At 32.3% G+C, this 10,033-nt stretch overlaps 1 pseudogene; it reads right to left on the reverse strand.

Moving 5' to 3' along the window:
* Positions 1-6,327: 6,327 nt before the first annotated feature.
* LOC101327481 (protein BTG4 pseudogene) lies at positions 6,328-7,062 on the reverse strand (annotated as a pseudogene).
* Between the last annotated feature and the right edge of the window lie 2,971 nt (positions 7,063-10,033).

Genomic DNA, 10,033 nt, shown 5'->3' on the forward strand with positions numbered 1-10,033 from the left:
TAAGAAAATATTTAGAAAATTTCTTGGCCCAACATTCTTGCTCAGTGTGGCATATAAAGAAATGTATGTTGTGGCTAATAATTATCAGAATAGAAAATGTGTTTGTAATAGAGAGTTTAGAAGTTTAAAAGTTAGTTGCTTGAAATAAACAGTGGCTACTTGAGATACTGAAAATTTTTTACCTGTTGTCTATGTTTTATCAGTGTGGGTTAACTGGATGCAGAAATTTCCTTCCTGAACAACTGCTATAGACCAGGCAGGGAGCCGGATGAGCATAATTTTAGAAAGACATAGACCAGCAGCACTTGCAAGCTTATGGAAACCAGAATTTGCCAACCATATGGCTGAGAAAATTCGCAGCAATAGTCGTAACATGGATCATCTCCATTGGCATTGGAAGAAATCCTACCCTTCTCTTTCTGAGCAAATATAATCTAGACAAGGTGAAGGCACGGTACACCAGTAGAATAATATTAGATTTGTTACTCATTTGCTGGTATTTATTCAATAATTAAAATGTATTCATTCAAAAATATTTATAGGGTAGCTACTTGATATTAGATATCATTATAGATAATGGAGATGCAGGAATAAAAAAAGAGGTTGTTTATTTTTGTTTACTATTATGGTGCTTAAGTATTATTTTAAGGAGATAATGGAATAGTGGTTAGAGTTTTTAAGGATTTAGGGGATAATGTGATAAATAGTATCTTGGTTGGGGAGGGAGAAGAGAGAGATGTTTTACCTAGTCTCTTGAAGAATTCTCTAAAAAAAAAAAAAAAAAAAGAATTCTCTAAAGTGTTGACAGTTTAGCTGAAACCTGAATAAGAAGAATGGTCTCTTGATGAGCTCATTTGTGCAGAGTTATTTTCAAACAGAAGCAGCAAGTAAAATGTCTAACAAAATCTACGATTCTATTTGCATTCAGAATGTATTTTCACAGGGTAAATACAAAAAACCATTCTTGTTAAATTGTTAATTATTAAGAAAGATGGACTTTTCTTCCATTTATAATAGTTCCTCAGATATGTTTTTAGATGTGAGAATTCCTAATTGTGCCTGAGAAAAGTGGAAAGTTGCACTGCTGACTTGTCATCTCCCAATGTATAAATACACATTAAGCTGCTATGTTTATTTCTGCTAAACTAATGTCCTAAATGCTAGAAACATCTTAGCAAAAAATGTGGAATATTTGAGGCCTATGTAATATCTATAAGCAAACTTTTTATATTGTGTATTCTAAACTATGTTTATGTTAACACCTGCCAACATTTCCTCATTAAGCTATAAGGTGGTCTGATGAATATAAATCTTTCACAGGCAATTTTCTGGGAACAAGAATATAAGCCAATTCAGGAATGACATGGATACCTTCCATAAGGCTGATGTGTCGGACACAATTTTACAGGTTAATAGCTTACTCCACTGTTTTCTACCATACTCTTAAGATATAACTCACATCTAAGCATCAACTGGCATTATTAATCCATGAGATGGGTAACAGTGGAGGACTAGGCTAACAAACAGGTGAACAGAAAGGAAACAGAAAAAAACAGGAAGAGATGGAAGGAAAGAAACTTGAGTTGTCAATGTCAAGTGAAAAAGAATTAAAAATTAAGTGCTGCAAACATGCATGAACACATTCTAGCTGTAAAAAGAAATTAAACACAAAAGGGTATAAAATTAAAGAATGTAAAATGTCCTGATCACTATCCTTTTCATAGTTATGATTGCTGTTATTTTCCTAGACATTTATATTTCATATTTTACATTTTTTAAACTCAGGAGGAATACACATATTTTCACTGTAAAGGTATTCTAACAGCAAAAGATGAAAAACAAAACCAAACACTGCCATAAACCCTTAATCACCAACCCTTAATTTAAGTTTCCTCATAAGAGGTAACAATTGGCAACAGCTTGGGTATATTCTTCATAAGCTTTTCTATTCAACATGTTAGGGAATTTTGGATTTGGGGGATGTATAACTCCACATCTTTTACCTCTCCTTTCATACTTCATGTTTCTGGATACTTTTTTTCTCCTGGATAATAGTACTAGTTAGATATAAACTCTAGTTCATCTGGCCTGAAAAATTAGAAGTTGAGAGAATCTATTCAGTTTTCACTTCACTACACCTTTTACGAAGTGGAAAAAAAGACACTAATCTAGATACTCATATAAAAATATAAATAATCTAAAAATAAAATATTAAAAAGTTTTACATAATTGATATTTTTAGGGTGCCATGAATACCTAAGTCTTCCCTTTACTCATATCCCCTACTCTCTGACTCTAGGAACTTCAGGACTATCAATATTCACAAAGAATAACAACATCACAATAATAATTTTGGAAATATGTTGTGAGCTCATAGCCAAAAGCTGACATCTCCACTAAGCAAGGAAACATATGTAAAGCCCCCATTTTTACTAAAGTTCATTAGGCTAAACTTCATTGCAAGACATTCATACTCCTTTCTCCCTCCTATCTAACCCATACCTAAAATCATATTTCACTCTGGCCACATGACAGAGCTGTTGTTATGAAGCAGGATGACCAACTAAAAAGTGATGGTTCTCAGTAGGTCTCTTTGGGCTTAATGGTTAAATCTATGAATGATCCCTGAGAGGTCTCTTGTCAAAGAGGAGATTAATTGCATAATAGGGAAGTCATGTCCAAATACTACTTTTTAAGTACTTGTTACTATAATTTTGGAAATCTTGACCAAAGGCTTGGGTAGTCCAAGTATTGTTTCTCGAAACATATACTATGTGTCAAGGTATGACTTTTAATGTGTTAACTTAAAGGATTTAACTCTATTTTACTGTCTTTCAAATTATAGCCAACTAAATTTTCTAATATAGAGGGGCTTATAAGATAAATATAATGCAAGAAACTGAAAAATAACTGAAATTTTGAACAACTCCTACAAATGTTTAAAGATGCAAACTGAAATACTCTTCTATTTTAGGTAATCAAATTTATAGGTCCCTTTCATCAAATTTCTTCTTACTCTATTAGTCATAGTCAAAAGAGTCAATAAAGGATATGACTTTTCTCAGTAGTTGCACTGTGAATCATCTCCAAATGGAAATTATATGGTTTCTTCAACATCTCTAAGGAAGGGTTATGTAGACTTCTGTATCTTGACATTTTGAGAAGCATAACATAGAAAATTTGAAGTTATATTCTCTGAAAAGTATCTAGATATATATTATAGATTTATATTTTAATAGTAACTTGAGCTATGCTAAGGAATGAAATTTGCCTGTCAAAGTATAAACCTATCAAGACTTGCATTTACAATGTGTAGAAGTAATGAAGTATCCATTAACTGAAGATATTTATCATAAAATTATTCTGTTTCAAAATGCAGAAAAGACAAACACAGATATTTGTCACTGAATATGACTATAATGGTATTTGCTTGGAGAAAATTTTGGATCGACTAAGACGTATACTTACTAAAAAGAAAATCACACTAACAAACCTTAATAAAGTTATGCTTTATCGAAATGCATTAAGCAACATAAACTCCTGGTAGATTATCAAAGGCTCTGTAATCACAAAATATTCCCTGCATAAGCAGTTAAGTTTCTTTAAGACTTTTAGCTAAAGAGTTTTAGCATTCAGTCTTCAAGACCATATTAAATATATTCAGATTACTTTTGGAATAGTTGTTTCAACACCTTCCTAGCAATGGTGAGATGACAAAAACCAGTGGTCCATCAGTGATACTCCTTGTTCACAACACTGTGTAATGGAGTTTATAGGGTAATGTACTTCTCTCCTCTAAAGGGGAAGGCAATGGATCAATGATATAAAACTTGAAAACCTAAAATTAAAGTGCCATTTAAACTGAAGGTTTTAATTAAGTGCATCACTGGATTGGCCTTTTGAAAATCATTACCTGATCACAAAGGCCATGACTCTTCATGGCCTTGAACTGCCTATGACTCTTCAATACATATTTTCCCCAAATGATCTGGGACAAATTGGAGCCCAAGTTCCACAAGGGCAGGTTTTCAGTATCTTGAGATGAGCAAAATAAGTTGCCTATTGATTATTTCCAGTTGAAGCTCCAAACATTGTATATCTAAGAGAAGACATTCCTATGTGCTATATGCAATAGATGACCTTAAAAAAATCCATGAGTATAATAAAATGTTTTACAGCACCATAATATGTTGTGTAGCAACAGTATATAGAACAGAAGTGTTGCAAGTATGAAGAAAAAAGGATGAGATAAATTCAGGGTTACATTAGAAAAACCAAGGGCAAAGAGAGGACACGATTTATATAATCATCTGTCTTACATGTCTTTACCGTGACTGATAGATTAAAATGTCTGTGATATTATGCATTTTTAGTAATCATTAATCAGCGCTTTAGTATTTTGAATATTTCTCCTTCACTTGACTTATCCATTTTAGGGGTAAAGCTAAGAGGATATTGTGCATTTCTGCTTCCCTTTATAGGTACTGAGATGAGTCAATTTCAATTTGACTTCTTTCATCAGCATCTCCAACCAAGAAAGAAGAGCCACTACCAAGTTCTTTTATGCTTTTGTAACAGGTGACCAGGTAACTCAGACTACTTTTTCCACTGAGAACAATTAAAAAAGCTAGGGGGCTGACACTTAAAGGAATTGGAAAGTGAACCATGCAGTGAAGAATCACCATGCATTCTACAAAACATTTAGAGAAGTAAATTCAAACAAACTTTTTCAGGAAATCAAATAAAGCAAACATTTTCTAATACTTCTGTAAGATCAGAATTATCCTGATACCAAAACCTGACAAACTATAGACAAATATCCTCCATGAACACACACAAAAATTCTTAAAAACCATATGATTATCTCAAAATGTGCAGAAAAAAGTTTTTAGCAAAAGTCAACATCTAATAATGATAAAGAGCACTAGGCAAAACAGGAATAAAGAGTTTCCTAACCTGACAAAAGGCATTTATGAAAAATCTATACCTGATTTTAACCTTAATGATTATACTCAGATTTCACCCCAAAACCAAGAAAAAAAGGCAAAGATGTCGACTCAGTTTTCAATAGCTGTGACTCATGAGAAGTTTCTTCAAGACGCTGCATAATACGATTAAGTTCAAATAGACTACTGTCCCAATAAATCACTACTGAGAAAATTTCCCTAAAGAAAAATGCCCCAAGTGAAAACTTAAGTCCTAAGACCATTGTTTGCATCTGAGGTTCTGTGATTGGTAGAAAATCAGAAACACGTATAGAATAGGGACAGTTCCTCAAACAAGTTGGTACCGAGCAGGCAAATTAGAGATGCTTAGTCCATTAAGAAATAACAAAACATGTATTCAAGTTTCAGTTTTGTCTGTAGTTCGTTGATTTTGAGTAAACCACTTAGGAGACTAGTATCCAAGCCCAGACTACCGAGACAAGTTTGTACCAGCTAACATTTATGCTTCCTTACTGCTCTAAGATTCTGTTAGGTAAGTAATCGGCATTTACATATGTTGATGGAACTAATTTCCCTAATCAGGCCTAAAGCTGAGCAGATGCTATTTCTCCTTTTCATTGCTTTTTCTCCTATGAAAGCATGTAATTCTGCCATGAAACTATGCTGGAAATATGTGGATTTACTACTTTAGAGTCCACAGTTGACCTTGTGACACACATAAAATTGCTTTTTTGAAAGCACCGAGGCTGCATAGATGAGGAAGGAGTTCAGCTCTCCTAACTCTCTTTATGTGAAAAGTTTATGGCTTTAAAAAAATGTCCTCTTTAGTTTTCAGAAAAAAGTTTTTCCAGAATCAAGCTTACATACAAGATCATATAAATATATATATATATATATAATTTTACATTGATTTTGTTTGTTGTGCTATTCTATTTATTTTTCAGAGCAATATGCAATCATATCTTTTGTAACCATGGCAAAAATTTTAAGAGCTACAAAAGCACTTTGACTTACTAGATATATTTGTATTAATGAATTCCAATCGTTGTTAATTTGAAATATATAGGATGTTTATGCATTGTCCAAACATTTCTAACTGATTCTAAGGACTTCATACTATATAAGCACTTTATACTGTATTTAAAATTAAAATAGTTATTTCTTTAAACTGTTACTTTTCATAATTCATCTAATTCAATATCTTTATTCTATTATCTTGTTGGGTACATTGATTAGTGTTATGCAAAAATTCATATAAAATCAAGTAAGAACTAAAATTAAGACAGTTATGATCTGTATGAGAGGATTTACCATCATGTACCCTATTCCATTTTGTGGTTATTTTTTCTGTTTCTTGAGCTTCTCAATCTTAGACTCATTTTCATTTTAGAGAAAATGCAGCTGCTCGTCTGAGCTCTATCCCACCAAGTGCCCAGCCACTGTATTTTGTCTTGACCCAGTGGTACCTCTCCACTCTATGTATAGCAGCAGACCTATGACCCATAGTGTTCTTATGCAACACATGATAAACATTTCCTAGGAGGCCCATATGGCCATCACCGTATTCTTTTCCTAGGGGATTTGGAACCAAGACTGAAAGAACTCTTTCAAGTTTTCAACCTGATAAACACTCTTTGGATTGCTGACTTTAGGAATTATCTGAGGTTATTTGTTACAACTTTTTTCACTGGAGGAAATGCTATAGGAGTAGTCCAACGCAGCTCTCTTAAAAGTGTAACTGATTTTTGGGAGAGTTCCCATTCCTCCCACCTGCCTTTAAAAGTAGCAATTACAAATGGATGGTTTTTCTCATCATACCTACAGCACACTTCAAAGTGAGCTACACATATGATCAGCTCCTTTGCAAGTCCCAGGTGAGAAGAATCACTTCATTCTCAGCACAAGCCCTTTATAGAAGGGAATCTTTAGTCTAATTGCTTACCTTGATACACCTGAAACCTTACCTATTGAAGGGCTCAAGTACCAGTGACTTATTTATGTTTCAAACAAGATTGTTATCTGCTGTTCTACAAAGTCTTCTATTTGCTGTTTACTCATTTTATGTTTTTTTGCTTAACCTTATGACAAAGAAAACTGTTGCAATTTCATCTATCATGATTCAAGAAAAATCTGTGAGGATGTCAGCAAAAACTCTTTAACCCCAACAAAATGTGGGCCAGAATTAGAAGACTAGATTTTCCAACTCTCACCCAAACCTCTATAACCTTTTTAAAAAATCACCATCCATTAGCCCTGAAATTTATGAGATGATATCATTCAGTTTTAAATTCACCAACCCATTTCTAATAAGTTGTTTATGCACATGGTACAATATTCAAATTTGCAAAAATTTATTCTTGAAAGTAATTAACTCTCAGTTGTCTCCATCTGCCAAGATGTCTTTCTTTGAAGCTATAGCTATTACAGTCTATGAAAGCAACACCCACACAAACACAGAGGCATAGGAAGCGATTATTTATTGATTTGTATTTCATTATTTCAAATTTTTAAGTTAAAAAATTGTCTTAAATCAACATTTTTGTGCACATATTTTCCATACATGTAAATACAACTTTAGAATAAGCTTCCAGAAATGGGATTATAAAGACAAAAGGCATATTTGAAATTTGGAATAGTATTGTAAAATTGACTCAACTAAAGTCAACTTCACACACACACACACACACACATACATACATACCTTGTAAACCCATATGCTGTGTGTGTATTTTGCCCTTTTGCTCTGATACGAAAAGTATGATGTATTGCATTAGTTTTCTATTGATGTTTTAACAAACTTCCAAAAACTGAGTGGCTTAAAAACAATGAAAAACAACTTACAGTTCTGTAGTTCAGCTGTCCAGCCTGGGTCTCACTGGGCTAAAAGAAGATCAGGGTGTCAGAAGAGTTACATTCCTTTCTGGAGTCTCTAGGGCATAATCTGTTTCTTTGTCCTTTCCAGCTTTGAGATGATGCCCACAGTCCTTAATGCATGGTCCCCTTCCTCCATCTTGAGTAACAACAGTTACATCTCTGCGTGCCCTTCTTCAACACTCACATCTTCTTTTGACTCACCCTCCTGCCTCTCTTTTCTACCTTTAAATACTCTTGCAACTAAATTTGATCCATCTGGATAATCCTGGGTAATCTGCCTATCTTAAAGTCAGCTGAGTAGTAAGCTTAATTCTATCTGCAACCTTAATTCCCCTTTGTCATGAAACAATATATTCAGATTCTGAAGATTAGAATATGGATATCTGTGAGGCAAGGGGCATTATTCTGCTTACTGCATAGATAGATTGAATTTCCATTTATCTTATTTTAAATTAGATTGGTCACATTTTAAAGAAATATTTTGATTCTTGTTGCTTCTTTAATAAAAATTAGTGCCCCATGTATTTAATGTATTTTATTTTCAATGTTATGTAAATGTGGAAGTATAAGATTGTTCATCGAAGTAAAAGTCCTTCAAGAGGCATATCTTTCATCTGATCTTAAAATGAGAAGTTTAACAAAATATTTTAATAAAAATGTCTTGAATATATTATTTATTCAAATATTAACTATAGAGAGTCATTTTGGTACATTTTCTTTCATGGTTATTGAATAAAACCCATTTTGCCTAGTCATTTATTAGCTTTTCAAAGTTGTTCTAAGTCCGTAAGTTTAAGGGAAAAGAATTTGCTGCTATTGATCCCCTTAAGATTAGATAAAGGAAAATTCAGCTTCAGCTGAACTATATCAAATTCAGTTAATTTCCTCCATCCTGGTTTTCAATCGGCTGCAAGGATAGTTTGAGGAGGAGCTGAAAATAACAGCTATCCTCTCGTGAGCTTTAACATTTGCTTTTAAGTAGACTGAGAATAAATTCAAATGCAAAAGTGGAACATATTTTGAAAATAAAACATTAAGATTTACTGCTTGTATCTTCTATATTTTAATACTATATCAGAAGATTAAAATACTGAAAACTGGTAATATGGTTTATGTTAGGTGAATATGGAAAGTTGATGAATGTGAAAAGTTCATTTATAAATTACAAAGAAAAATATATGCACATTAAAATTCATGTAATTCTTCTGAAAACTACTAATCCACAATTGGTCTAATGAAAAACATATTCTATTTTGTGGGGGAAACTTTTAGGGGGAAAAAGATGTGTGCTAACATCAGTTTAGAGAATACAAATGTATGACCATTTTCATAGTAGGAAAACAAAATAAAACAAGTAAACAAAGAAAAAGAAAATGTAGAAATATGAGTAAGGACATGTTTTATCCACATAAGTACTTATGTACTTTATATTCTGTGCAGTTTTTTGTTTAATCCTCAACACAAACCTGAAAACCAAATACACATTTTGTAATATATAATGTCATGTCCTGAATGAGGTAAAAACTTTAAATAAGGATAAACCATATCCTTATTTATTGGACTAATAATTTTCTGTTCCCTTTAATTTCATAACATTTATAATAAAATATCATATATTTGGTTGATAGCAAATTCAGGAGATTCTTTTACTAGCCAAATAAATCTGTTATTTTCTTGGTGCAACAGACAGAATATTCTTCTTTGATTTATAGTATAAAATTGCAACTTATTATGATAAGTGGAATCTAAAGTTACATTACTGACTACAACTCTAAAAAGGGCTAGCAGTATATATTAATTGTATATGCTTTAAAATAGTTTACCAATTTGGACTGGGTTAAATTTCTTTACAAACATTATATCTTAGATTTATTTTCTTCATTTTCTTCTGACAGAAAACTAAAGTTTAAAAACAAAAATTATAAAAATTTGATTATTTCACTGTCTAAGCTAATCTTCGGTTAATGTCAATTTGAATTAATTCACACAATCAGAAACTACTGTGTGTATTTTAAGATTAAAACAGTGAAAGTTGCCAGAAAGAAAGAGTTAATATTTAGGTACAGTTGATTCTACCTATAAAACCAGAAAAGCTTCATTATGGATTCTAATATCTCTGTCAAATTTTTGCTAATGCCTTTATCAATTTTCATAATAAACAAACTCTACATTCACTTACTTTTAATTACTTTTATAATAGAAAGAGGGTAAAT

Source organism: Tursiops truncatus, chromosome 3 (genome assembly GCF_011762595.2).
Source record: "Tursiops truncatus isolate mTurTru1 chromosome 3, mTurTru1.mat.Y, whole genome shotgun sequence".
Classification (NCBI taxonomy): domain Eukaryota; kingdom Metazoa; phylum Chordata; class Mammalia; order Artiodactyla; family Delphinidae; genus Tursiops; species Tursiops truncatus.